The sequence below is a fragment of the Triticum aestivum genome, chromosome 2B, assembly GCF_018294505.1.
Source record: "Triticum aestivum cultivar Chinese Spring chromosome 2B, IWGSC CS RefSeq v2.1, whole genome shotgun sequence".
Lineage (NCBI taxonomy): Eukaryota > Viridiplantae > Streptophyta > Magnoliopsida > Poales > Poaceae > Triticum > Triticum aestivum.
Window position 1 is genome coordinate 49,513,895 of NC_057798.1, and position 25,337 is coordinate 49,539,231.

Below are 25,337 nucleotides of genomic sequence, written 5' to 3' on the forward strand. Positions count from 1 at the left end.
AATTTCGGCAGGGAAGAGAGCGACCTGCCTGGGAACTTTCCCAAATTTTAATCTGCAAATTTGCAGTTCAGCGTTCAAGCTAATGTTGATGGAGGTGGAGGATATTATGTTCTGTTTGCCTCAATTGGCGTTCACACAGTACGAACCAGCCCTCAGTGGCTGCTGCTGTTGCGTGTGAAGATGCAGGCTCACCCTCAGGAAGACACCTCTATGGATTGACACTCTCAAGTGCCAACACTACTTTACTGAATCACAGCTGATGTAAGCGTGTACACTACTTACTGGCCTTACTTGAAATCTCTCGCATCAATTTGGGTGCAGGGCAGATGTCTTTTCTATATGTGAGTTTTCATTACTGCAATTATTTCATATGTGTGTACCCCACGTAATTATGCAAATCAGGCAAGGCCATCGACGATCGATGCTTATACTGCCGACCCTCCATGCTTTGAGTTTTGATAATTTAGCAATGGCCTGTTCTGTTGTATACAAAGTTATCTGAACGCCATTTATTCAAGTCTGCTTGAGTTCCTATCAAGTACTCAAGAAATGTCTCTACTCTCTGACATAATTTCAGAACGCAACAATTTTACTCTTCTTCCTAGAATATTAAGTTAGCTATTGCTACTTACTACATTTCAGATCTGAAATATGCTTGACATATATGACTGCAAGTAGTCTCTTTGTCCAGGATTCTCAATATGATGTACACTCTTTGACTTCCAAGCAAGTTTTTGCACCTGATCAAAGCATTAACAATGAAGTCATAACCACGAGATACCTCTACTAAAAGTTGTTCGCTAAGTGAAATTGCAAAGTTGAGAATACTATGAAAGAACCCCAACCATATGCTCACCCGGTTGTAATAGATTGCATAAGAAATAGAATGATGCATCTCCAGACATTTTACAAAAGAGGCACAATCCACAAATACAATGCATAGTTCTCCTACATGTTACTATTTTTACAATTGAACGATGAGTTATTCATAGAAACGTAATAAACTTTATGTAGTTAAAATATTCACATGTTACGGTTGCTATTACACATAAACATTCATCCTGTACATTACTACTATGAATTCCCGCAGCAACGCGCGGGGTGTCATCTAGTTAATAGAGTGAGTGTGGCCTATACTGCACATTCCAGTACTTTAGCAATTTAGTTCATAGTAAGCTTGTTAGAGTACGTAATGGCCTAATGGGTCTGGGCCGGCGGTATAACCCGTTACTCTTAGGGTTAATTAGAGATAAAAGTCGCCTGCTTGGGAATCAAGTAAACCTCTCTATATAAGAAGAGAAAATGTATCAATCTAATCAAGCAAGAAGCAATCATATTTGCTCGGCTTCCTTAGGAAGCCGAGAGACCTAACCCTAGCCGCCGCTGCTCTCGTCATCCCTCCTTCCACCCCTACAACCTGAGAGGATGCTCTGGTATGGATCTGGTTCATACCAATTTGGTATCAACTTTCCCGGGTTCAATCATGTCCAGCCCTCCACCGAGTTCTTCCCACCCGCGGCCACCAGCGTCTTCGTCGACACTGCTGCCCCACACAGCAGGTGCGCCGGCAGTGGGTGTGCTGGCGTCCTCAGGGGCGATTGCACCCTCTGCCCCGGCGCCGTCCGCCCTCGTCCTCACCCCGGAGCAGATGACAGCCGCAATCCTGGAATTACGGCAGGCCGTGGCAGGCATCAGGGCCTTCCTCGTCGGGCCCTATGCACCCCAGTCGCATCCCCAGTAGCCACCTCCTCCTCCGCCACACCAACAATGGCTACCCCTGCCGCCGCCGCCCTCAGCCACGACCACGGCGCCGGTCATCTCATACCAGTATGGGATGCCCTACGACGGGACTGTGACGACCTTGTTCCCATCTGCGTCGTCGCCATCCCAGGGCGTCCCCATCTAGCAGATCAAGTTCCCGCCGTCGCTGTCACCGCTTACGACTTGGATCGCTACCCGTCATGTGTCGGAGGCGGTGAGGCTGCAGGCTGCTGCTCGCGGCCTCCTAGCGCATCGGCGTGTGGGGGAGATGCGTGGTCTGCAGCTGCAGCTCCTCCAAGTTGCGCTTCGCTTCGCAAAGGACCTCGATCTCGTCCGCTGCGTCGGGGATCTTGGGCATGCGGTTTCCCCCATGGGCGGCGGGCATGCTGTTTTCCCCGCGGGCAGCGACCTCAACGCCTGCAACATTGGCGGTTGGGGAGGCGCACCCCTCCTTGTCATTCTCCATCGAAAGCCCTCCACTCTTCTCTGTGCGGTGCAGACCAACATCCGCCCGGCGGGGAGAAGGCATGGTGTCACCGACAGGAGCGCACCGCGTAGCACCACTGCATTCCGCTGCCGGCCGCCGCGAGGGCGCCTCTGCTGGTCGCTCTTGCGACCACTTCTAGGTGACCATACACATGCACTCCTTTTGTCCAGATGATGTCCATGGGATCCAGGTGGCTGTACACGTGCACGTCCGACATGCGGATGGTGTCCACTTTATGTTGATGGGTCCAAAATAAAGTGTCCCGGTCAATTTCAGGTTGAGAGTAATAAAACAAGCCAAGATGTAAAATGCTTGTTTTTAGGTGTTAGGTTTGTGTTGCGTCGAGTCATGGTTATCAGTTGGTTAGGTTGCAGCTCGAGGACAAGCTGCATGTCCAGGTGGGGTGTAGTGTTAGAGTACTTAATGGCCTAATGGGCCTGGACTGGCGGTATAGCCCCTTAGTCTTAGGGTTAATAAGAGATAAGGGTTGCTTGCTTGGAAGTCAAGTAAACCTCTCTATATAAGGAGAGGAGATGTATCAATCTAACCAAGTAAGAAGAAATCATATTTGCTCGGCTTCCTTAGGGAGCCGGGAGACCTAACCCTAAACCTCTCTATCGCGCGCGCGCACGCAACTATGGCGCCCCGGCACCCCAGCGCCCGCGACCACACCACCCCTCCTTCCACCCCTACAACCTGAGAGCACACTCTGGTATGGATCTGGTTCATACCAAAGCTGCTAATGCACAACGAATTATATCAGTTCTATTATCACTGTGTTTTAAAGTTGTTAAGAGTGAGGAAATATGCAGCTTGTATTTACAATAGGCCATAGTCATAGCAGAGTGCATTTTCTACCATGCACGGTATATACCGTGCATTGATCTGCCGCTTAATTATTTTAGGGTCCTAAAGAAATCACAAGTACTAACCTGCTGTACGTCTCATTTTTCTCCACCTTTCTGTCACATTGTTAGTTTGTGTGTGTCAGCCTTTTTTAAATAGTGTCCTTCCATTTGAATGCCTCCCCCCTCGTTGCAACTCTATCCCAGAAATATATTTTCTCTTTCTATTTAATGATTTAGATGCTTGATATCTTCTCAAATAAAAGTTTGTGTTATATTCTATTTGGGCAAATGTGTTTATACCGACGAGATATTTTAAACAAGACCTACAGAAAATTGATCTATAGAAAACTCAACGACATACAGTAGTGTTTTTTACAGTTTCGTAAGGTCTCTCCACGTTTCATATTTGAATTTTATAATTTGTGAGAATATATTCAAGCGTGATCTTATTTCAGTGTTCTCTTCACAAGGAATATAAATATGCAAATGTATCATAAATCAAACTTACGGTTCAAAAGATAAAATAAGCTTAACTTTTAGAATCATATGAAAAAAAAACTGAGTGAGTGTAGTACTACTCTCTCTACTTTTGTGAGTGAGAGGAGAGATATTGCAGGTAATAACTACGGGGACAAGTTGTCAGAAGAAATAGTGACTGATTGATATGACATAAATTAATAGAACAAGGGGTCATAAACTGAGGTTAACTAAGCAACACAACGACCAGATGTATTCATGGATCCAAATGTCAATGATAACCAGTGGCTGATACATGCATAGTATATACCATGCATCGGAGAATGTCTTTTCTCATAGTCATAGCGTAAATACATACATGTGTGTTAAATAGGCAGAAAACCCCTTATACAACAAGGATAATTGAAGGCGCATCTAACTCTTTGGGCGATCGAATGTTCATCCATTCCCCAAGGTAAATTTTGGTGACTAATTTGAACATATCTCAAGAAACTAATGCCTGCTACAAGATTATTTCAGGAAAGTTTGCAACAAAGGAAATGGAAGGTGACCCCCACAAATCAACATGATGACAAGTGTTAGTCAAGCTCAAGGATTCACCATTGTCATTTTGAGTGATCCAAGATCACATCCAGTTCTTAGGCATGTCGATACTATCAAAAGGAGATGAGGATGCTATAATGAGTTTTTCTCGAGTGATTGAAGATCAAACTCCATAAGTCCACAAAAGTCTTTCATTTTTCCTCCACTATGTGATGTAGGGTGGAACCCTAATGGTGTTGATCTTTTACAATTGGAGAGGATCCCATGAAGAACACGAAGAACATGAGAGGGAAAAATGAGAGGAAACACTCAAATAGACAAGACACAATCACACATGTGCTAAATCCACATACACACAGAGAGATTTGCGATCCAAAGTCAACAAGGAAGGATACCCGGTAGCTAGTTCATCCCAATCCGTGAGGATGCGGGGTCTTGAATCCGTAGAGGATTTTCCCTAGAAGGGGTCTTGAATCCATTTGGGGGATCTTCTCCTAGGAGGTCTTAAACTCCAAGGAGTAGGGGTAAGTGGATGAGCAAAGCTCTATCTCCACTGAGCTAATCCTTTGCTAACCCTAGATGGAGGAGGGAGAGGTCTATATACAGTGCTAGTACAAGTTGAGGCGAGTTGGAGGGATACATGGGCCAGAGGCCCGTTATACTGTGCGCAGACAAGGGCCAGATGTCCGGGGCAGCTATGGGTTTTCGGTACTGTAGTCTTCAGCCGGATTTCCAGGCAGGGGCAGGATGTCCGGGGTCATCGGGCCGGATGTCCGGTGCCTGTGGGTGCTTGGTGTCTGGGCTGCTGTTGTGTTTTATATCTTCAGGGGCCGAATGTCCGGGTCCTGTAACCTTTCTCCCGTTCCTCTTGTCGTGCTCCTTCATCCATGTGCTTGGGGACTTATCCGTCATCACGAGCATCTCGGAGAGGGTCTTCTCCATACCTAATCACACATAGCATTCCGGCTTTAGTAGTAGCCATGTCTCACATGGGTCATACGAAATATCACTAAGGAGATATGTCACCTCGGTCTCGAGAGCTCTTGCACGTGCTCGTGTCATCGGTCCACTTGGCACTTGGGGATACATAGGTAGGTCCATAGGGATGACCGTAGGATTACTTATCTTCCATATACATCAGAGCTTCTGAGCTCTGCAGGTCGAATTTGCTGAACAATGTACCAGGTATAGCCATTGCAAAACCCTAGCCATTCAGAGCTGCCATCCATTCCATTTGGAACCACAGAAGCATTTGTTAAACCTTCTGTTATCCGATCGAAATTCGGGAGCAATCCAGTCGGAATTTCTGAAGTGGTTACAGGGAGTGTGCCACTACCCAAGTGTGTGTTTTGGAGACTCCCATTGACTTCATTCCAGACTGACCGAGTGATTTTGATAGTGGCCTCCTTTATTTACGTCAGAGCCTCAGAGCTAAACACTCTACAACTTACAAGTTGTGCAATATTGTTGGTAACAGTCAGATTTCTGGTCCAGCCTATTTATACCCACCTATCCCATCAGTCCACATGAAGCAAACTCCCCTCCTATCATATGTTTTGAGATAGAACACCACCTCCTTGTCCTAATTTTAAAGGGTTTTCTACTTCCATGTCCAATCCTTTGGATCTAGTCCCCTCTTTGCTTCCACTCCTACTTCTCAAATGCAAAGCCAAATCTTGTCAAAGTTAGAGTGCAAGAGGAGATTATGTTTTGAAGCACAGGAGTAAGAGATTCATCTGAGCTACCTCATCTTATTACTTTTGGAGGGTGCGCGTCTCCTAGATTGGCTAACTGCGCTTAGAAGTCTTCAACTATTGTGAAGAGCCCAAGAAGTTTGTAAGGGCTTGGAGATCGTCTACTTCATGAAGATCTACCATAGTGAGGCTAGTCCTCCATGGCAGTACACCATGATGGGATAGGTTGGTTGCTTCTTCGTGGACCCTTCATGGGTAAGCGTGCTTAGTGGACCTTGTTCCTTCGTGGAATCTTGCAACCGGGATTATTGTGATCTTAGATCCTCCATGGATCAAAGCCTCCATCAATGTGGATGTAAGATAGTGCCAACTATCCAAAACACAGAAAAAAACTTCACCGAGCCAACCCATGTTTGCGTATCTCTAATTATACCTCTTACATGAACTTGCATGTCCTCACTTTCTGTTGTCTCTATACTCTAGTAGACTTGCATATCTTTACTTTCTGTTGTCTATACTCTCTAGTAGACTTTCATGTGTAGGGTGATACATAGAACTACTCTAGGAAAGCTTAAAATTTCCAAGGAACCCCCCTCTAGACATAATCCATCCTACAATAATATACAACTAATACACGGAAACTATATATAACTCAACCCCCTCAAACTGATGAAAATTTAACAACATTTAATTTGGAGAGGAAGAAGTTGTGTTGCACTCTAGTATGGGCCTTTGTCTAGAAATTTACTAACTGTAACTTGGAAGGCAAATATTGTAGACTGTACATCAATCACATGATCTGATACTTGGGACCGCATGATGCAACATCGACACCAATGTGCTTGGTTAGCTCATGCTTCACAAGGTCATGTGCAATAATGGTAGCACAATATGTCTAATAAAAGATGAGTTCATGTAGAGATAGAAACAAAAAAAATCTTAAAGCAACCACCATAGCCAGCGAGAAGAGTTGTAGTTTGCTCGCAACTCATTTACTACACTCGAATGCAAAATTGCGATCTATTTCTTCATCTTGCAGGCAATGAGAGGACTGTCAAGAAAAAACACAATAAGCAGAAAGCAATCGAAAATCTCAAGGAGCGCCGATAGAAAAGATGGGGACAAATAGTCCCACGAAGATGTCACAAAACCCAAGGGGGTGACTGTGTCTAACCAGAATGAGAGTAGGTATGACCTCACTTGAAATGTGAAATAGATAGAGGTATCCTGACGAGTGACAACTACTTAGAAAGAGGCCCGCCATTAAAATCTTAAGACTGGACATTGAGCTCCCTCGGGGTCTTAACATGGATGTACTTGTGAGAGAAAAAGTCATCTAAGGTAGACGAGACCTCAGTCCCAAGGTTGTAGCATAGAGTACCAAGATCAGACATAAGAAACCGCTCGTTAAGATGGGCCTTTGTATTCAGAGTCATCCTTAGTGATGAACATGGCATCAAGATATAGATGTTAGATACGTGGCTCTCTACGGCATGAGGAATAAAGCAAGGGCGGATTAAAAGAATAGTTCTTCCATGCCTCCAGGGCGAGTGCTTCTCCCTAACCATAGTACACAACATAGAAGAAGAGTTCGACCTCGAGATGGAAGGAGGACAAGGAGGTGGCATTATCATTGTTTGCTCATTGGAAAGCTAGCAAAGGTGAAACACTCAAACCAGGCATGTGGGGCTTGCTTAAGGCCATAAAGAGAGCTTTGAAGATGATAGGCCATGCCCTGCATATATACCCAGAAAGGTGGGTGCATGTAGACCTCCTCATGCTACCAACCATTAAGAAAGGCGTTCTTGAAATCAAGCTAGTAGACATAGTAATAGTGAATAGAAACCAGGAAAGAAGGGTGTGAACAATGGTCATGTGAGCCGTGGGGGGGGGGGAGGGGGGAGTTTCATCGTAGTCGCGGACATGATCCTTCTAAAAGCCACATGCCACAAGACGAGCCTTGTGACCCTTAAGGGAAATATTGGAGTTGGTGTTTACCTTGTAGATACAATTGGATACGGACACATAGAGGAAGAGCGACAAGATCTCGCATGCCATTGTGCTCAATGGCACCAAGCTCCCCTGCATTACATATGTTGCCATTTTAGATGAACAAGAAAGTCTCAATAAGAACTTGGCTTGCTAATAGCGACACTACGCATCGTTAGCACCTCGGTTTGGGCTAAGTTCAGCCTCAGGAACTCGTCGAAGACCCCTTGCTGGAAGGCCTGGATGGCCTAGGCTTGGATATGTTCTCGATGGAGTTTAGGAGCCAATTCTAACAATTGATGTATTCACAGATCGACTTGTCATTCTTTGGGACGCAATTCCAGAGGTTATGCGCGATGGCAGGCCTCGTGTAGGTGCACTCAAAGTTCTTTATGAAGGCATTGCGCAGGACATCCCAAACGCATATGTTGTCCTCGCGGATGCTGTTAAAGCCACGCCCTTGTGGAACTCCCCAACATCAATGGGAGATAACGCAGAGCAACATGCTCGTTGCCCCCGCCGCTAATGCAAGCAATCATGTAGTCAGCCAGTCAAGTTTTGGGCTTGACAATACCTTGTACTCCCTCTGTAAACTAATATAAGAGTATTTAGATAACTAAAATAGTGATCTAAACGCTCTTATATTAGTTTACAGAGGAAGTACTTTTTAATTCCATTGGCGGTCCGAAGCCGCTATGGAAAGGGCACAATCTGTATGTGCCGACTGAAGCACAAAGGACCCTGTGACCGTGAGCCAAATGGCCGACCGAACTCGTCACGATGCTCGGTGTGCCGCCTAGCTGCTCGAACGGCCTCAATATCGCTTCGTGTGTCGTGGCGTCCTTCTCTCCTGTTGGGAGGAGAGAAAGATCGACGTTGCTCTATGTGGATTCGCTTGATGTCTTCACGCACACCCACCGATTTGGGCGGTGACAGTGATGCACCAAAGGTTGGCACTGTAGGACTTGGAGACAAGATGGCCACATTCTTTTGTTCTACCACTGTTTTGAACAGTGTGGTGAGTCAGTGATGATGTCTCACCTCGGGCACATTAGTAGGCGAAAGGAGAACTTCAGCGAGAGCCATGGAAAGCAAGAGGTTCCTGGCAGGAGTGCGGTGGAAGCGACGCCCTCCGATGTTCGTGTTGTCTGGGAATCACACGCACCGCGTTCTCTTTGCACAATTAAAGTGGACTGCTGGGGGTGACAACGTGCCTCGTTCTCCTGCGGGGACTAGAACTCATGCTCTCGCACCTCAAGTACCGTTCTCTCCTCCGCGAGGCGCTCCTGCTTAGTGAGAACATCCACATGAGTAGTCTCAACTCTCAAGGGCTCTCTCAGTAGGCATGTTGTCCATCCATGGCATGTCCAAGAGTGCATCAACAATTTGTTGGGCTGTCGTATCGGCCAGAATTGCGCCATTGTTGGCCATGTACACCTTTGTCATGGGGGCAGAAGTGGACGAACTCTCATACCCGCCGGACTCGAAAACCCAATGCAGGCAAGATGGAGTCAAAAGTGACCGTACCAACAAGCCAGGAAGCCACATTACCGGTGCGCGTCATTGGTGAAGATCTTAGGGATCACTTGAGACCTGGCACCCTCAGTCGGGGATGGACCTATGGCTAGAGTCACATGATGCTGACTCGACTAGCGACGAAGTCCACACTCCCGGCAGCGATCAACATGCTCTGACAGAATGCGGCGCAGGCAGGATGTCATGACGCATAATTGGTGATAAAGTGCAAGATGAAAACACACACGAGCTACTCGGGACTGAACCCACCAACGATTGTTGTAGAGGATCCCGCTTGGATCGCAACTCTAACGTGCGGATGCTCCCATGGTGGCTGCCAACTGTCTTGGGGATTACGCCTCAATACTCTTGATTTGGGGGATTTGTATGGGCAAGGCGCACGTGGAAGATCTAGGTACGGGATTTCATACGGTTGAAGCTTTACCTAGGTTCTGCCCCCTATTGTAGGTGTAACACCCTACTTCTGCTTGGATGTTCCATCTCTTGTATGAACCGAGTGATTACAACTATTTTGGTCTATGTCAAATCTTGTCTAAGATCTCCTGCCATACTCACCTTATATACTGCGATGAGGATGTGGAGTTACCAGGGTTGTTATGAACCACGATGTAATAATAGCCATGATGATGACGGTTACAAATGCAATTAACCCCAACGCCATAATGTTGTCGTAATAGCGTAGCTGGTAACATCTGCCTTGATTGACTATGTATGGTCTAGTCGGATGGACATGAGGGTATTTAGCTTGATGGGCTCCGAGATGTTCAATCAGATGGGCTTGCTAATATCGGCCCGCCCGAGTGATTCTTCTACTGAAGACTCGGGTCGTTTGGCTGCTAGGCTTAATCCTTGTCATGGGCCTACACCAGGAGGGATCCCACTGTCAAGATCCAATCTGGACATCCTGTAGATTCTCAAAAAAAAAAAAAAACTGGACATCCTGTGTAGATCATCCAACTCCAACTCCGGCAACTCGACTTGCGACTCACAGGATGCACCATTGTGCACCCCACTGTAATGTGTCTTGGATATAATCCCATATAAGGAGTAGGTTCTTACTCACCATGTGAAGGCCCAAACCAGGGTATAACTTGTGTCGTGTGTCCACCTGGTATCTGAGATTATGACTCACTGTCACATATATCCACGTATGTTAATAGTATTGTTGTTAGGTACATTGTGAATCACTATCGATAGACATCAATCCGTGATTTGGGTTTCCGTTTCCACTAACCTCCCAACTATTTTACTGCGACTATTAGACAACAGAGCCCTAGACATTTACGGAAATTTCTTGGGTGGTTTTGCATGCAAACCTGAATGAACAGGTGGTAATCTCCTAAAAAACATGGTTTTGATCCACTGACTCAAGCTAGTATATATCTAAGCATGGTTAAATAATGATGTCTCTAAATTTGCTTTTGTTGTAAACGTGCATCTAATTGAACCCAATGCCGATATCTAAAATGATGTACCTAACATTGCCACACATCTAGATAGTGTACGATATACACCGCTCGATATGAGTGGTTAGCTATATAAGAAACAATAGGGTTTGTCTAGGGTGCATCTAGATGTGAAATAATTATGTCACATCTAAGGTGACATTATCTTTTTGTTGGGTCAGGTCTTTAATGAGTTGCGTTGAGTTGACAAAATGGCCCATGTAAAAAAACCTGTTGGGACTGGCTATTTCCTGAGCAATGGACGGAACACGAAGGCACTTGATTTGAGCCTGCTCAGAAACACGAATCTTGATGCGTGAATATCTGATGGCTTAGAACAGATGAGAGTTTTGTTAGTTCTGTTCTAGATGAAAATTAGCTAATCCAAAAATAATATACTTAACTCTAGACCACTCTCCTCTAACTACACCATAAGACCCAAACAAACAAAGGAAAGGAAAACGACATGTGACCCTCAACCGAAAGCTACAGCCCTGTATCAATAAGCTAGTGAAAAGGCCCAACAACAAAAAATGGCCCACTTAAAAAGCCCTGTTGGGACTGGCTATTTCCTGAGCAAGAATGCTACACCCACGTAATTTTTACTAAAAGCTACTAAACCTTCCATTCCTAACTAATACAACTCCCCCTGATTTTCAAGGAGTGGGCCCGCCTCACTTTTCTTAACCAGTAAAATCGTTGCGGCTAAGATCCTTCGTAAGGTACGTAAAATATATTTTACGTAGGTGTAGCGTTGTCCATTTCTTGAGCAACGGATGGAACACGAAGACAACTGATGTGAGCCTGCTTGGAAACACGAACCTTGATGCGTGAATATATGACGACTTAGAATTTAGATGAGACTTTGTTAAGATATACTAACTCCTCGATGGATGGGATCTACAAGTGGATCTAACCTTTCAATATGATCTTTCCTGACTGCATTGCTAATATGCCGAATGCCGCACACCAGACAGTAGTAGCCGAGGCTGCATCGGAGCTCTACAGCCTGCAACATGCCAGCTTTGTCGATCTTTGCCATGCTCCAGCTCTGGTCAACGCCTTATTGAAGTTCCGGGGTGCGCACCCGTGCATGGATTGCTGCTTCCCCGATTGTCCACCTCTTTCGGCCACCGGGTTGGTCCTGGATTTGGGCATTGGGCTTTCTTTGTTCTCCAAGGGGAGACCAGAACCAGTATTGATTTGGGATCTGATTTTCGTTCTTGATGGGGCCGCCTCGATCTGGTTGGAACATGCTTTTGTTATTTATTTCTCTTGGAGCATGTCGCGATGTCGGCTTGGGGGCGGCGAGGAGATGGCGGCAGAGATGTGGGCTACCTCACTTAGCGGGGAGGAAAACGTCTTCTCCCTCTGCCGTGTGCGTACGTTTCTCGGATGTGTCAACTGTTGCTGATCACAGAAGTTACATCTGTTCGTCTGGGAGAGAATTGCTTTGCCATTTTCCTATAACAAACTCGGCTGAATTTGTACACAGGACATGTAGAAGCTCTGTATGATCGAATACCGAATCGCCCTGTAGAGCACTAGATCCGCACTAAATACTACGTAGTACATCTCTAGAAGCACTAGATCTGCATTAGCTCTGTATGAATTTCCCATTTTCCAACAACTAAATAGTACACATAATTTGCACACATAACAATTGAGGATTAACATCATTCCAGGTGAATAAGACTTGATTGAGTGATTGGATTGTACAATAATTATGCTAAGCTGGATATATGTACCTGCTTCTGTCTACATGTGTGACGGATAATCTGGCGTCCAATTAGGAACTCGGAACTATAGTCGTCGTGAAGACCTCCAAGCTGAAACAAAACCCCGCGAAGCACAATGCAAACAAGACTAAGCACGGAATCCATTTACACAAAGCGAAGAAAGAATTATGGGCAGCTTGGTGGGTAACAATACCTCCAATAAATCGCGCGACGAGACCAAATTATGAAACTGTTCCCATCCTTTTTGCGCGTCTGTTGAACTATGGCTGGTTAAGACTTGGGAACTCGCCTTCTCACATCGTTTCGTGGGGCTGCAGGCCACTAAAGAACATAATTAATCATTTGTTATTATTGAATGGTAGATGCTTCGTTGGTTCCTTTCCTCCAACTGGCAAGAGCTGACCACCCACAATCATTGGGTTTAAGTTCTTAAGATAACTAGTATTTCAATCGTGTGTCAGACCAAGCATATTACATAACAACAACTGGCAAGAGCTGACCATCCACAATTATTGGGTTTAAGTCTTTAAGATAATTATCATGTGTCAGACCATGTTACTACATAACAACAACGACCATTCAGAGTCAATTAAACAAATGTTTAATGTCAAGTGTCTTTCTGACCTCAGTGCAGATGCAATGGATGCTCTATTTTCTATGTTAACAATAATACAGTTCCCAAGTGATGCAGTGAGGCAAAGATGATTATGGTAGATCTGGAATCAGATTATACAGATAGATGCATGAATCAATGGCTGCATCCTATACAGAGATGACTATGCTGGGCGTCCATCTGAACCCAATGCCAATATCTAAAATGATGCATCTAACGTTGCCACACCATCTAAAAGTTAGCTATATATGAAACAATGGACAAAAGATACTATATGGTATAGAAACTCCAGTGCATTGTAACTACAAGTGGATCTAACCTTTCAGTAGGAAATTTTCGTGGCTCACGCAGCACAACTTGTTCCACACCGAGATAAGCGTTGCTTGGAATCACCAAAATGCCAACCTGACAGGATCACAACACGATCAACACATAATTCACTCGAACTAGCTCGATTTACTCATGGATACTCGCTTAAGTTTAGATACAGTCGAGGATCAAAATCAACCAATTCTAGCAAGTAGTTCTACGGTTCTGTGCTAGAGCTAGCTTTTACAACTTGGAGAAAGAAAGGGTAAGGTAGCGATCGGCGGATCATGGGGATGGTTTAATAGCGAGGGAGGAAAACGAATCACGCTGTAGCTACCAGGGAGACGACGACATCGGCGTGAAATGAATAGAAGAGCTCTCAAGAGTTTCTGGCCGTTGATCTTCACTTGATACAACTAATCCTGAGCGTCCATCCACGCGTCATACTCCTGTGCTTCTTCTTCAGTTTCGACAGTGTTCATTTCTTCAGAGAAGTACATGTTCAGATAACAGGGTCCTCACTCGCCCATCGGACAGCTCTAGCCGAGGCTGGATCGAAGCTTTGCTACTCCGGTCAATGACATATCGAAGTTCTGGGGCGCGCATCCTTGCATGGCATGCCGCTTCCCCGATTGGCCACCTCCTGAGGCCGCCGGGTTGGTCCTAGATTTGGTCATTGGGTTTTGTTTGTTCTCCAGAGGCGACCGGAACCAGTATTGATTGGGGATCTGGTTCTCTTTGTTCTCAATGGGGCCGATTGGATCTGGTTGGGACATGCCTCTGCTATTTCTTCACGTGGAGAATGCGGCGACGTCGGCTTGGGGAGAGATGGCTATGAGGAGACGGAGATGTGGGCTAGCATAGCACACGGAGCGAGGAAAACGTCGGCCGCGGGGTGGTGGGGCAGGATCGTATTCGACTAATCTTCTCCTTTTCCATGTGCGCTGATGTTACGTCTGGCCGTATGTGATAGAACTGCTTTGGATCTTGCTAGGTGATCCCTTTTTCCTATAACAAACTCTGACTAAATATGCATACAGAACTTGCAGAAGCTCGGTACAAATACCGAATCGCCCCGCAGAGCACTAGATCTGCACAAAATAGTACTAGTACTATGTACTACTACATCTCTAGAACAACAGAAAGAAACAAGATTCGAACTCTTGTGGTTAAGACTCGATCGAGCGATTCCGGTGTACAATAATTATGCTAAGCTGGATATATATACCTGCTGCTGTCTACCAGTTTGGCGGATAATCTGGCGTCCAAGCAGGAACTGAGCAGAACTCAACCCGTCACTAACCTGAACGAAAACCCCACGAAAAGCAATGCAAACAAGACTAAGCAGGAAGCTCATTTGCAGGAAGCAAAGAAAGAAATATGAACAGCTTGCTGGGTAGCGATACCTCCAATAATTCGCGCGCGATGAGACCAAATTACTGAACCACCATTCCCATCCTTCTTGCTCGTCTCTGGAACTATGGCTGGTTAAGACTTGGGAACTCAGCTTCTACCATGGTTTTGTGGGGCTGCAGGCCACAACTAAAGAACATAATTAATTATTTGCTATTATTTAATGGTGGATGCTTCATTGGTTCTTTTTTCCCAACTGGCAAGAGCTGACCATCCACAATTACTGGGTTTAAGTCTTTAAGATAACTAGTATATCTATCGCGTGTCAGACCAAGCATGTTACATAACAAGAACGACCATTCAGAGTCACTTAAACAAATGTTTAACATCGAGTGTCTTTCTGGCCTCACTAGTGCAGAACCGGGCTTTAGTGCCGGTTCGTGACGGCCTTTAGTGCCGGTTGGCGAACCGGCACTAAAGAGTGGGGACTAAAGGTCCCCCTTTTACTACCGGTTCGTCACGAACCGGCGCTAAAGTGCAAACACGTGGCGCGAGTCAGGCCCGGGTGCGTGTAGGACATTAGTATCGGTTGGTAACACCAACTGGTACTAAATGTTTGGGTGTTTTTTTTAACTTTTGCTTTAATTTTGTGTTTTTAATTTGGCTTTATTTTCCATTTAATTCTTTTTTGTTTGCTGGTATTTCACGATACTACAAATTATACACGTTATGCATATATATAAATAGATTTTCTCGTACGTAGAACCCCCCTCCCCCCCCACACACATATATATATATATATATATATCATCGAATGTCTCACAGCCAACACCATTAACTATTCACACATACACATGTATATACATATACAATTTCTCCTACATGTTGCCTTGGTGCCTTCGGAGCACGATGACAAGTGGTTCATGGGGGCGGTAGCGGGTAATAGTATTCTCCTTTCGGATTTATGACCTGGTCGAGCAAAAATCCGGCTATTTCCTCTTAAAGTGCTTGTATGCGGTCCGATGGTAGGAGCTTATCCCGCACCGATCTGAACTGTTAAGAAGGAGATCAATATGCATGTGTGTTAGTTGTGTGACTAGATATCGATAATGGTGTGAATAATGTTCTGACAAAAACGTACCCAGTCCTGTCTATCAGATCTGCTCCTTTCACACGTCATCATGCGAATGTTCTCGCAAACGTAGTATGCACACAGATTATTCCCTGACGCCTGCCTCAGGGCCTTTACGAGAATGTAATTGAATCAGATATGTATTAATCAAGCATGATAATTAATTAATGATATTGAAACAAGAATTAAAGAGATGGTACCTAACTAGTACTACTTAATTACTTACCTTGGGTCGATGCCAAAACAACTTTTTTGGCCACGTGCCTGGAGTCACCTTGATGAAGTTTGCCCATGCCCTGCCCGCCGGCAAAGAAAATTAATAAAGGGGTTATTAAATAGTTTACATCAGAAACTAATAGTTAATAATGATTGAAATTACCTGTTGACTATCCCCTTCACGATGGTGTAGTCTTTATCTTCTTTAGTTAGTGAGTCCAGTAATTCAACTTTTCCTTCCTCAACTTTAATGTCTAACAAGACCCAGTGCCAACTGCATACGCACACGTTTGCATGTCTTAATTAAGCGGGCATGTGCATAAAATTAATCAACTACCGTAAACCGTATACACTTAATTATTAACATCTAGCTAGCTAGTAAGCAAAAACAGAATTTGTAATACAAGAGAGTGTGACCCACGAGAAGTTGTAAGGAAGTAGTATATCTTCATTGGTATTGAGGCGCTTCAAGAACTCTAGCATGCTTTCCTCTACATCAGCTTGACAATGTTCAATCTGCCATATGTCCTCATTAATGGTATTTGGGTCAATGAACCCAACGCCATAGCGTCCAGATTTTTTCATTTCATACATCTTCATCCTGCATATAATACCACAGAAAAAGAATATAGTTAGGATAATTACATGTAATGATTGATCAAAATTATCACTACATAACTAGCTTGAGACTTAAATTACAGAAAGAAATCACTTACAGACAATAGCAACTGACGATAGACTTGTCGAGTGCATCTTGATTAAATAACTGAAATAGTTCTGGATACTCCTTGGCCAGAGCTTTCTCATGGTAATAATGCTCATGCTTGACATTCACCATGAGGGACTCTCGATTGGAAATCTTGGTAATGTTCATGTACCATTGATGCAATTGATACATTCTCGTTGGGAGGTCCTTGACCTTGTCTGGATGGACCAAAGGTTTGCCCCGGACATATTGCCATGCTATTTCTGATTCTTTAAGCGCAGGCATGGGCTCGATTTCGAGGAGTTTTCCAACAGAGATATTGAGCATTTGAGCCTGCATTATATGGTCCTCTGTTATTACCACATCGCCATGCTGGGGAACGCTAACGGTTTGCTCACAATAATATTTGGCGCGCGTACTACTCCTCTCATGTGTTGTTGGCACAACAAGCGGGGGGATCGCTTGTGCCGCCTGTTCTCCCAACTGGGGAACGGTTTTCCCGCATTTTTTGCCAGCTGCTTGTTGGCTCGAGCTTGAGCTTGCTTCCTTCTGTAGTCGTGCTCGATGTGCCTTCCTGATTTGGCGCTCATAGTCCGAGTCAACAGGCTTGGGAGCTGGTTCTCTAGCCATACGAATGAAGTGGTCAATTACTTTCTCAGGCACTTTCTCCTTTGGCGGCGGTGCCGGTTTCGGTCCAAAATGGGCATCCACTTGGGCTTGCACTATGGCTGTGTTTTGCTCCTTAGTCATGTCGTAAGGCCTCTGAGGAAGAGGAGCGATGTCGGGGAAACTGATCCACCAACACCTATGGGGACCGGGCCCCTTTCGGTTCGGAGGGGGGCGGAGGCCGCGCAAAGAGCGGATCGAGGCAGTACACGCGAGCAGTTTTACCCAGCTTCGGGCCGCACGGATGCGTAAAACCCTACTGCTTCTTGTTTGTGTGTATTGAATTCTTGCTCAGGAGCGATGGACGCTGCCAGACCGAGCGTGAGAGTGTTCCTGATGTTTCGAATGAGACGAACCCCCTCTACGTTGCGCTTGGGCCTCCTTTTATACTTTCAAGGGGTCACCGACAGGTGGCAACATAGACTAGAAGGGTAAAAATGGAAAAGGATGCGGTAGGTGCAGCTACCGCTACTGTGGACACAGTGCACCCTACCTAACTCTGACGGCAGGGGACAAGGTCATTGAATGCCCGTCTGAGTTGCCTAAACAGTGCAAAAAGTGACTGTTAGGAGCGCCACCGTTTGCCACGATGGCCTTCTCTTCATCTCCGCTTGCCACCGCGTACCCCTGGCTGCACAGGCTCCCGCCACGCGCCCCTGAGGAAGCCTCATGGCGACACGCGGATGGGTGCGCTGGAGCGTGGGTACAGAGTGGCAGCGGGCCCCCGGCGAGTACCTTGTCGGGGTCGTCGTCTCGTCGAGTCCAGAAGCTTGTCGCTCACCGGACCTTGCCGGGACGTGCGGTGCATCGCGGCAAGTTTCTTGAAGTGCCGTGGTTGGCCTTCCCGGCAAGCTCCTCTTGCCGGGGCCTTGTCTCTTCCCGGCAAGATCCTCTTGCCGGGGCCTTGTCTCTTCATCTTGAATGCTTTGTTCTTGAATGGCTCCAAAGGAACCCACGGAGGACCCTGGCGGTCATCCGGCAAGCCTTGCCGCGCGGCGCTGCAACTGCCCGTGCACAAGTTCGGGATACTAGGGTACCCCTACTCTAGTACACCGACAGGAGCCCCCGGGCCTGGGCCACACACGGTGCCGAGCGCTGTTGGGCCAGGCCCAAAACAGGGCACGGGCACGCGCGGAGCCTGGGTTATGCCGAATCTAACTCCGTATCCACCGCGCCCCCCCGTAACGGCACGCGTCAATCACGGAGTCGTGGGAGAGATCGTGGGTGGTTGTTTATTTGGAAGGCCGAAATGTCCGCCCCGTCCCTCTTTATAAGCAGGGGAAACAGGGGCATTTCCCCCACCTTCGCCCTTCACTGTTGCAATCTCAGAAATCTCCGCCGCCCTCCTCCGCTTGCAGAGTTGAAAGAGGGAAGCGCTCCGCCCCCGTCGCTGCCGCCACCACCAGCGCCGTCGATCTCCCCCACCGCCTCCGCCATGCCTCCGAAGCCCGGGAAGGGGAAGGCCACGAAGGCCGCGGCCGCGAAAGCTGTGAAGTCGACCGAAGCGCAGCGGCTTGAGGCGCTGCGGAAGGAGCGGGCCACTTTCCCCCCCGAGCTCTCCGCGAAGGAGCTGAGGGAGTGGTACTATCTCTTCTGGTCGACGGAGACGCGGGCGCATCCGCGCACGAAGTTACTCCCCGCCGTTGCCTCGCAAGCAGCTCCAGTTGGCGGATATCCTTTCTTCGCCGTGTTCTTCTACTGCGGGCTCTGCCCGCCATTCTCTGATTTCTTTTGCGACGTCATGAACACCTATGGACTCCACCTCCTTGACTTCACCCCCAACGCCGTTCTGACCATGGCAGTTTTCGCCCATCTATGCGAAAACTTTGTCGGAGTCCACCCCAACGTAGCTCTCTTCCGCCATTTCTTTATGCCTCGTGTCGAGAGTGGGGAACCTCTTGCCGGCGGGATCGCCTGGATCTCGCGGGCCGGCAAGAAGGAGACCTATCTGGAGGGGGAGCTCCGCAGCAAGTGGGACGAGTGGAGAGCAGATTGGTGTTGGGTTGTAGAAGAGAGCCCGCAGCCGTTCACCGCCCTGCGCCAAGCCCCAGCAGTGCGTGGCAATGACTGGAGCGCTCTGTCCGTGGACGACGACAAGCTGAAGATCACCACCACTCGGATCTTGCGTCTCAGGCTTGCCGGGCTGACTGTAGGAGCTGTCGGCGCAGATTTCCTTCGCCGGCGCATCGCCCCTCTGCAGGCGAGGGGGAGACCCGCCTGGGAATTTGGAGGCCCGGCAGATATCATGAGGTTGCGCCCAAGCCTCAACTTCAATTTCACCGTCATAGAGTTGGACGGGATACTCAAGGAGATATTCAAGCACGACCCACAGCATCCCGAGTGGTTCAGGTTGCCGGCAGGTGTCGTTCCTCTGTGCAACAACTCCTTGCGCGACCGCATCTGCGCCATGATGCCGCTGTGTGATTCGCACGGGATCGCTCCAACTTGGCAAGAGCCTGCCGGAGACGTTGTGCAGCAGTTCTTCGACAGCCTAGTGGAAGTAGCGGTCAATGCTGACGACAAGAAGCTCCTCACCCGCGACACCACCGATCAAGAGATGGAACGCATCGCCACCAGGGCGGAAGAGGCGGCGGCAGCCGCAGCCGCGGGTGAATTTGGGTTCACGGTGGAGGAAGCGGACGCGACATCGGCGATGAGTCTTGCTGAGCGGGAGTGGCCCGAAGACGAAGAAGAGCTTGCCGCGCCCGACGCCGAGTTGAGTGAGCCCGCCGAGGGTGCGAGCGGCCCGCCATCTCCGGGGAGCTTGCCGGGAACAGGGCCTGGAACACAGCCCCCAGTGCAGCCAAGAAGGCGCCTCCGCTGGATCGGGGACGCAGCAGGGCGGCAAGCTGGTCAACAACCGCAGCGCCGCGCGACGCGCTCCGCCGCGGCAAGTACGGTTGCCACGGGTGCGCCTCCCGCCGCAGTGGCAACTGGGGCGGGGTCATCTCGGGCTGGCGCCGCAGTCCCCGCCAAGCGGCCAAGGGATCCCACCCCTCCACCTCGTCGCGCCGGAGGTGGGCCGAACTTCGACCTCTCCGTGCTCAGCTCCGACGAGGAAGAGGAAGAAGAGTAAGATTCCCTTGTTGTTCTTGTAGTTCTTTAACTTGCCATTCCTGTCTTGCATCTGATCTGACCCACCCTGGACTCTCCCTTTTCAGGACTCTGGCCCAGAGGGCGGCGAAGAGGGCCAAGGCTCAGGTGGTGGTCATCGAGGACGAGCCCACTGCGACGATAGGAGGCGCGCCCGAGACCACCTTGCCGGATCCGGCCATCACTTCGCAGAGCAGCCCCCAGCGCAGCCCCCAGCATAAGCATATGGTTTACCTTTCTGCTTCTGGGTGCGCGTGGTTGCTCTTTTCCTTTGTTGACATCTGATCACTGGTTTGTTTGTGCAGGAGCAGAACAGCTTCATCAGGAGGGCGTTGTGATCTCCTCCGACTCGTCGTCTGCTTCGACTACGCCGCCAAGGGCGGACTCCCCGGCAAGGGAGCGTTCTTCGGTAAGGGAGGAGCCTCCGGCAAGGGAGGAGTCTCCGGCAAGGGACAGCGCTAACGATCCGCCGGTGGTGGAGCCTATGAAAGCGGATCCCAGCACAGGTAATCCTTCCTGCCCGAAACTTTCTTTGTATTCTTCTGCTGATTTTTCTTCTTGAGTGCTTGTTTGACTTCTCATTCTTCTGCGGTCGTCAGGTCCACCCTCCGCGGATCCGATGGAGGCCGAGGCGGGCGGCGGAGAGGACGTGCGCGGCAACACTGATGACGCCGCGGCCGCCGAAGACGGAGCTGGTGCCGATGTGCCTGCCGGTGAAGAGGCCGCCAAGGCTGCCGCCGAGGAAGCTGGTGGGGGATCTGGCGATCGCACTGACGGCCCTGAGGCCGCAGGAGCGTCAGCCGCTGCACCGACCGCCGATCCCTCCGCCGCTGCCGCAGCGTCAGGCTCCGAGGAGCCCCGGCCCGGCGCCTATCTGAAGGCTGGCGAGGGCATCTTCATCAAGCTCCCTTGGGCGTCAAGCTCCAAGGCGCCGGTGGAAGGAGAAGTTTTGGATGGGGAGGTGCTCGCTTCCGCCGGGTTGTCGATCGTTGACGCGCCGGGAAGTAGCAGTGACGAGCCCGAGGAGGAGCGGCTGCTGCGGAGGCTGCTGGCGCTCTATCGCGCCCGTCAAGTCAAGTTGGAGTCCCGGGAAGCGCTCGTCGCGAAAGCGAGCGTGGATATAGAGAAGCGCGCGGAGGAGCTCCGGGGTTTTCGCCAGGAAGCTCTCCGGGCCTTGGCGGAGGAGCGGGAGCAGCTTGCTGAAGAGCGGAAGGCCTTCCTCCTCGAGAAGGCCGAAGCTGAAGAGAAGCAGCGGCTCACCGGCGAGAAGCTGTACGCGCGAGAAGGCGAGCTGGCTCAGCGGAAAGTGAACCTCGACAGCCACGAGGAGGAGCTTGCCGCACGCGAACGGGCACTTGGCGGGTCGCTCCAAGAGGCAAAGGATGCGGCTGCGGCTGCCGAGACCGCCAAGAAGGAATTGGAAGTAAAGGTGGCGCAGCTAGAGGCTGATCTGAAAGTGGGTGGCGAAGAGCTTGCCGCGCTCAAGCTGGAGCGCGAGAAGGACGCCCTTGCCCATGGTGAGCTGCAGGGCCAACTCTCCGAGAAGGGCAAAGAGCCGCGCGCCGCCAGGAATTCCAATGCTGATCTGGAGCTGAAGCCGGCCACCCTGACGGAGACGTTGGACGGCGCCAAGAAACGGGAGGCGGACTTGAAGAAGGACATCAAGGCCAACGAGGCGCTGCTAGCGAGGGCCGCCGAAACCCAGAATCTTCTCAGAGATACTGTGGCGCTCTGGACGGAGGGCCTCGTGAACATTGCTGCAGTCATCGAAGAGGAGCTGGTGCAATTGAGGGTGGAAGGCTTCGGGTACTCCTCCGACGAGAAACTCCAACCCAGCGCCAAGCTCACTCTGTTCTTCAAAGGCATGGCGGCGGCGCTCCAGCAACTCCGGGAACGGATCCCAAAGCAGTTGGCCGACGAGTCACGCTCGATTTGTGCCGGAGTTCTGGAGAAGGTGCTGGTGAAGGTGGCCTTCCGCAATCCGGGCCTCAACTTCACCAACGTCCTCAAGAGGCTGCCGACGGACGCTGATCTTGACGCACTTAAGGCCCTCGTCGCACCCATTGTGGACAGGGTGAACGAGGTCAAAAGGGTTGACGGCGGTCGCGTAGATTAGGCCGTCCGTTTTCTTCTTTTCTTGTCGCTGCCAGTCATGTCATGGGAACACTTTATTAGAGGCGCGACAAGTTATTTTTGTAATATAACTCTATCTTAGGCAAAAAATTGCTGTGTTACTTCCTTTACTCGACTCTTGGCTTTGTATGGTTCTGCCCTACGCTTTCTAGGAAAACTTGCCGGTGCAGGCACCCTTGCCGCGAGCGCCGAGTGCGGAACTTCAGCAGCCTGCTGGCGGGGTCGCTACCGACAAGCAACCTTGTCGCAACTAGTTGCAGCTCACTTAAGTTGTTGAGCGTACTCGAAACAAAGTAAGGGCGCAGCTAGCTACGAGTTGGTTCCTCCGCGCACAGGTTTTCCATACAAAGCACGGTCGTTCAAGGAAAATAACTCAAAAACTTAAAAAACTGATTGCTCAAACTTTAGCAACTTAGCTTTTCTGTCGTCTGCTTCCCGGCAAGGAGAAACTTTCTTGAACGGCCTGGTCCACACCATTATCTTCTCCTTCCCCCCAGTAAACCTTGTGGGCGAGGGAACCTTCCTTCTTTTGAGAAAGAAACAGAGAAATAAAGTAATGATATGGAGCCTTGGATTCGTTATCGCTTACCGGGGTCTGGTGCTGCACAAAGTGTCAGATAACATATGCGAAAAAGGATTATAGCATAAAAAAAACTGACAAGATGTGCGGGGCACATGAACTTTACTGGTGCACGGGGTCTGCGCCCGGCTTTGTACAAAGGATTACATGCAACAGCGACAAGACTTGTACAAAAGGTGGTTGCCGGAAAAGCTTCCGGCGACCGCGCCCTACGGGTAAAACTTACGAAGATGTTCAATGTTCCAGGAGTTGCTCACCGGAATGCCATCTTCGGTCTCAAGGCGGACAGCGCCGGGCCTAGTGACTCGTTTCACCCGATAAGGGCCTTCCCACTTTGGCGTCAACTTGTTGGAATTCTTGGCGGACTGAACACGCCAAAGAACAAGGTCGCCGTCCTCGAAGCTCCTGGCTTTAACTTTGCGGCTATGGTAGCGACGCAAAGCTTGCTGGTAGCGAGCGACTCGCACAACAGCCTGAAGACGGTCTTCCTCAAGGAGCAGCGCGTCATCTTGGCGCAACTGCTCTTTCTCGAGCTCATCATAAGCGAGCACTCGAGGTGACCCGTAAACGAGTTCCGTGGGGAGAACTGGCTCTGCTCCGTAGACTAGAGCGAAGGGTGTCTGGCCAGTGGCTCGATTTGGCGTCGTCCTGATCGACCAAAGAACCACCGGCAGCTCCTCGATCCAGTTTCTTCCGCACTTGTGCAGCCTGTCGAAAGTTCTGGTCTTGAGGCCTCGCAGCACTTCAGCATTTGCCCTCTCCGCTTGACCGTTGCTTCTCGGATGAGCAACAAAAGCGAAGCAGACCTTGGCGCCAAGATCTTGGACGTACTGCATGAAGGTGCAACTCGTAAATTGCATGCCGTTGTCGGTGATGATCCTGTTAGGGATCCCGAAACGGCAAACAATCGACCTGAAGAACTTGGCTGCTGACTGTGCTGTCACCTTCCTCACTGGTTCCACTTCCGGCCACTTTGTGAACTTGTCGATGGCGACGTACAAGAACTCAAAGCCCCCGACAGCTCGGGGAAAGGGGCTGAGGATGTCGATCCCCCAGACCGAAAATGGCCAGGATAAAGGGATCGTCTGGAGAGCTTGAGCTAGCTGGTGTATCTGTTTGGAATGGAACTGGTACGCTTCACACTTGGTTACTTGTGCAGTTGCATCCTGGAGGGCTCTCAGCCAGAAGAAACCTTGTCGGAATGCTTTGCCGGCAAGTGCTCTTGCGCCAATGTGGTGACCACATATGCCTCCATGTATCTCTGCCAACAGCTGTTGTCCATCTTCCCGGCGAATGCACTTCAATTTCACACCGTTGAGTCTTATTCTGTACAGTGTGTTGTCGACAAACTTGTACATACTTGACTGCCGGGCTACTCTTTCCGCTTCTTCTTGCTCTTCGGGAAGCTCTCCTGTCTGAAGGAAACGGACGATCTGCTGCGCCCATGCTGGAGCTTGCGGCTCGACAACAAGGGCTAAAGGCATATCTGTTGCTGTGGGAACATCCGCTTCTACGGCAAGAACCTGCGATTCGGCCGGAGCGTGATATTCCCCGGCAAGCTTGTCGGAGCAAAACTTGTCGGGAGCATTTGCTTCAACGGAACAAACCAAGAGGTTCGCCGGAGCAGACTGCTCCTCAACACTCTTGGCGTCGATCTTGGGGACCTTCTTGGCGGCGGCTTCGGGAAGCTCTGCCGGAAAGTAGTCATCAGAAACCAACTTCCTCTTCTTTCTCTGTCCAGTCGACGGTGTTACGGATGGTTGAGTTAGCTTGAGCACGAAAATCCCTGGTTCCACAGGTAACTTTAGTGTTGCGCACTTTGACAGGCCGTCAGCAATATCGTTCTGAGCTCGTGGAACGTGTTCCATTTGCAGGCCGTCAAAGTGTGCTTCTAGCTTCCTTACTTCATCAACATATGCTTCCATCAACGGACTCTGATAGCTTTTGTTTACTTGGCGGACAACCAACTGCGAGTCACCTCTGACAATGAGCTTGTTGATCCCAAGGTCTGCCGCGA

At 49.1% G+C, this 25,337-nt stretch overlaps 1 long non-coding RNA gene across 1 annotated transcript; it reads right to left on the minus strand.

The window, feature by feature from the left end:
* Nucleotides 1-12,529: 12,529 nt before the first annotated feature.
* LOC123040338 (uncharacterized) lies at nt 12,530-14,920 on the minus strand. The gene is made up of 5 exons (XR_006418131.1): nt 14,848-14,920; nt 14,670-14,744; nt 13,452-13,537; nt 12,713-12,830; nt 12,530-12,609 (listed from the first exon to the last, which is right to left on the minus strand). It is a non-coding gene; the product is annotated as an uncharacterized lncRNA (long non-coding RNA).
* Nucleotides 14,921-25,337: the final 10,417 nt, after the last annotated feature.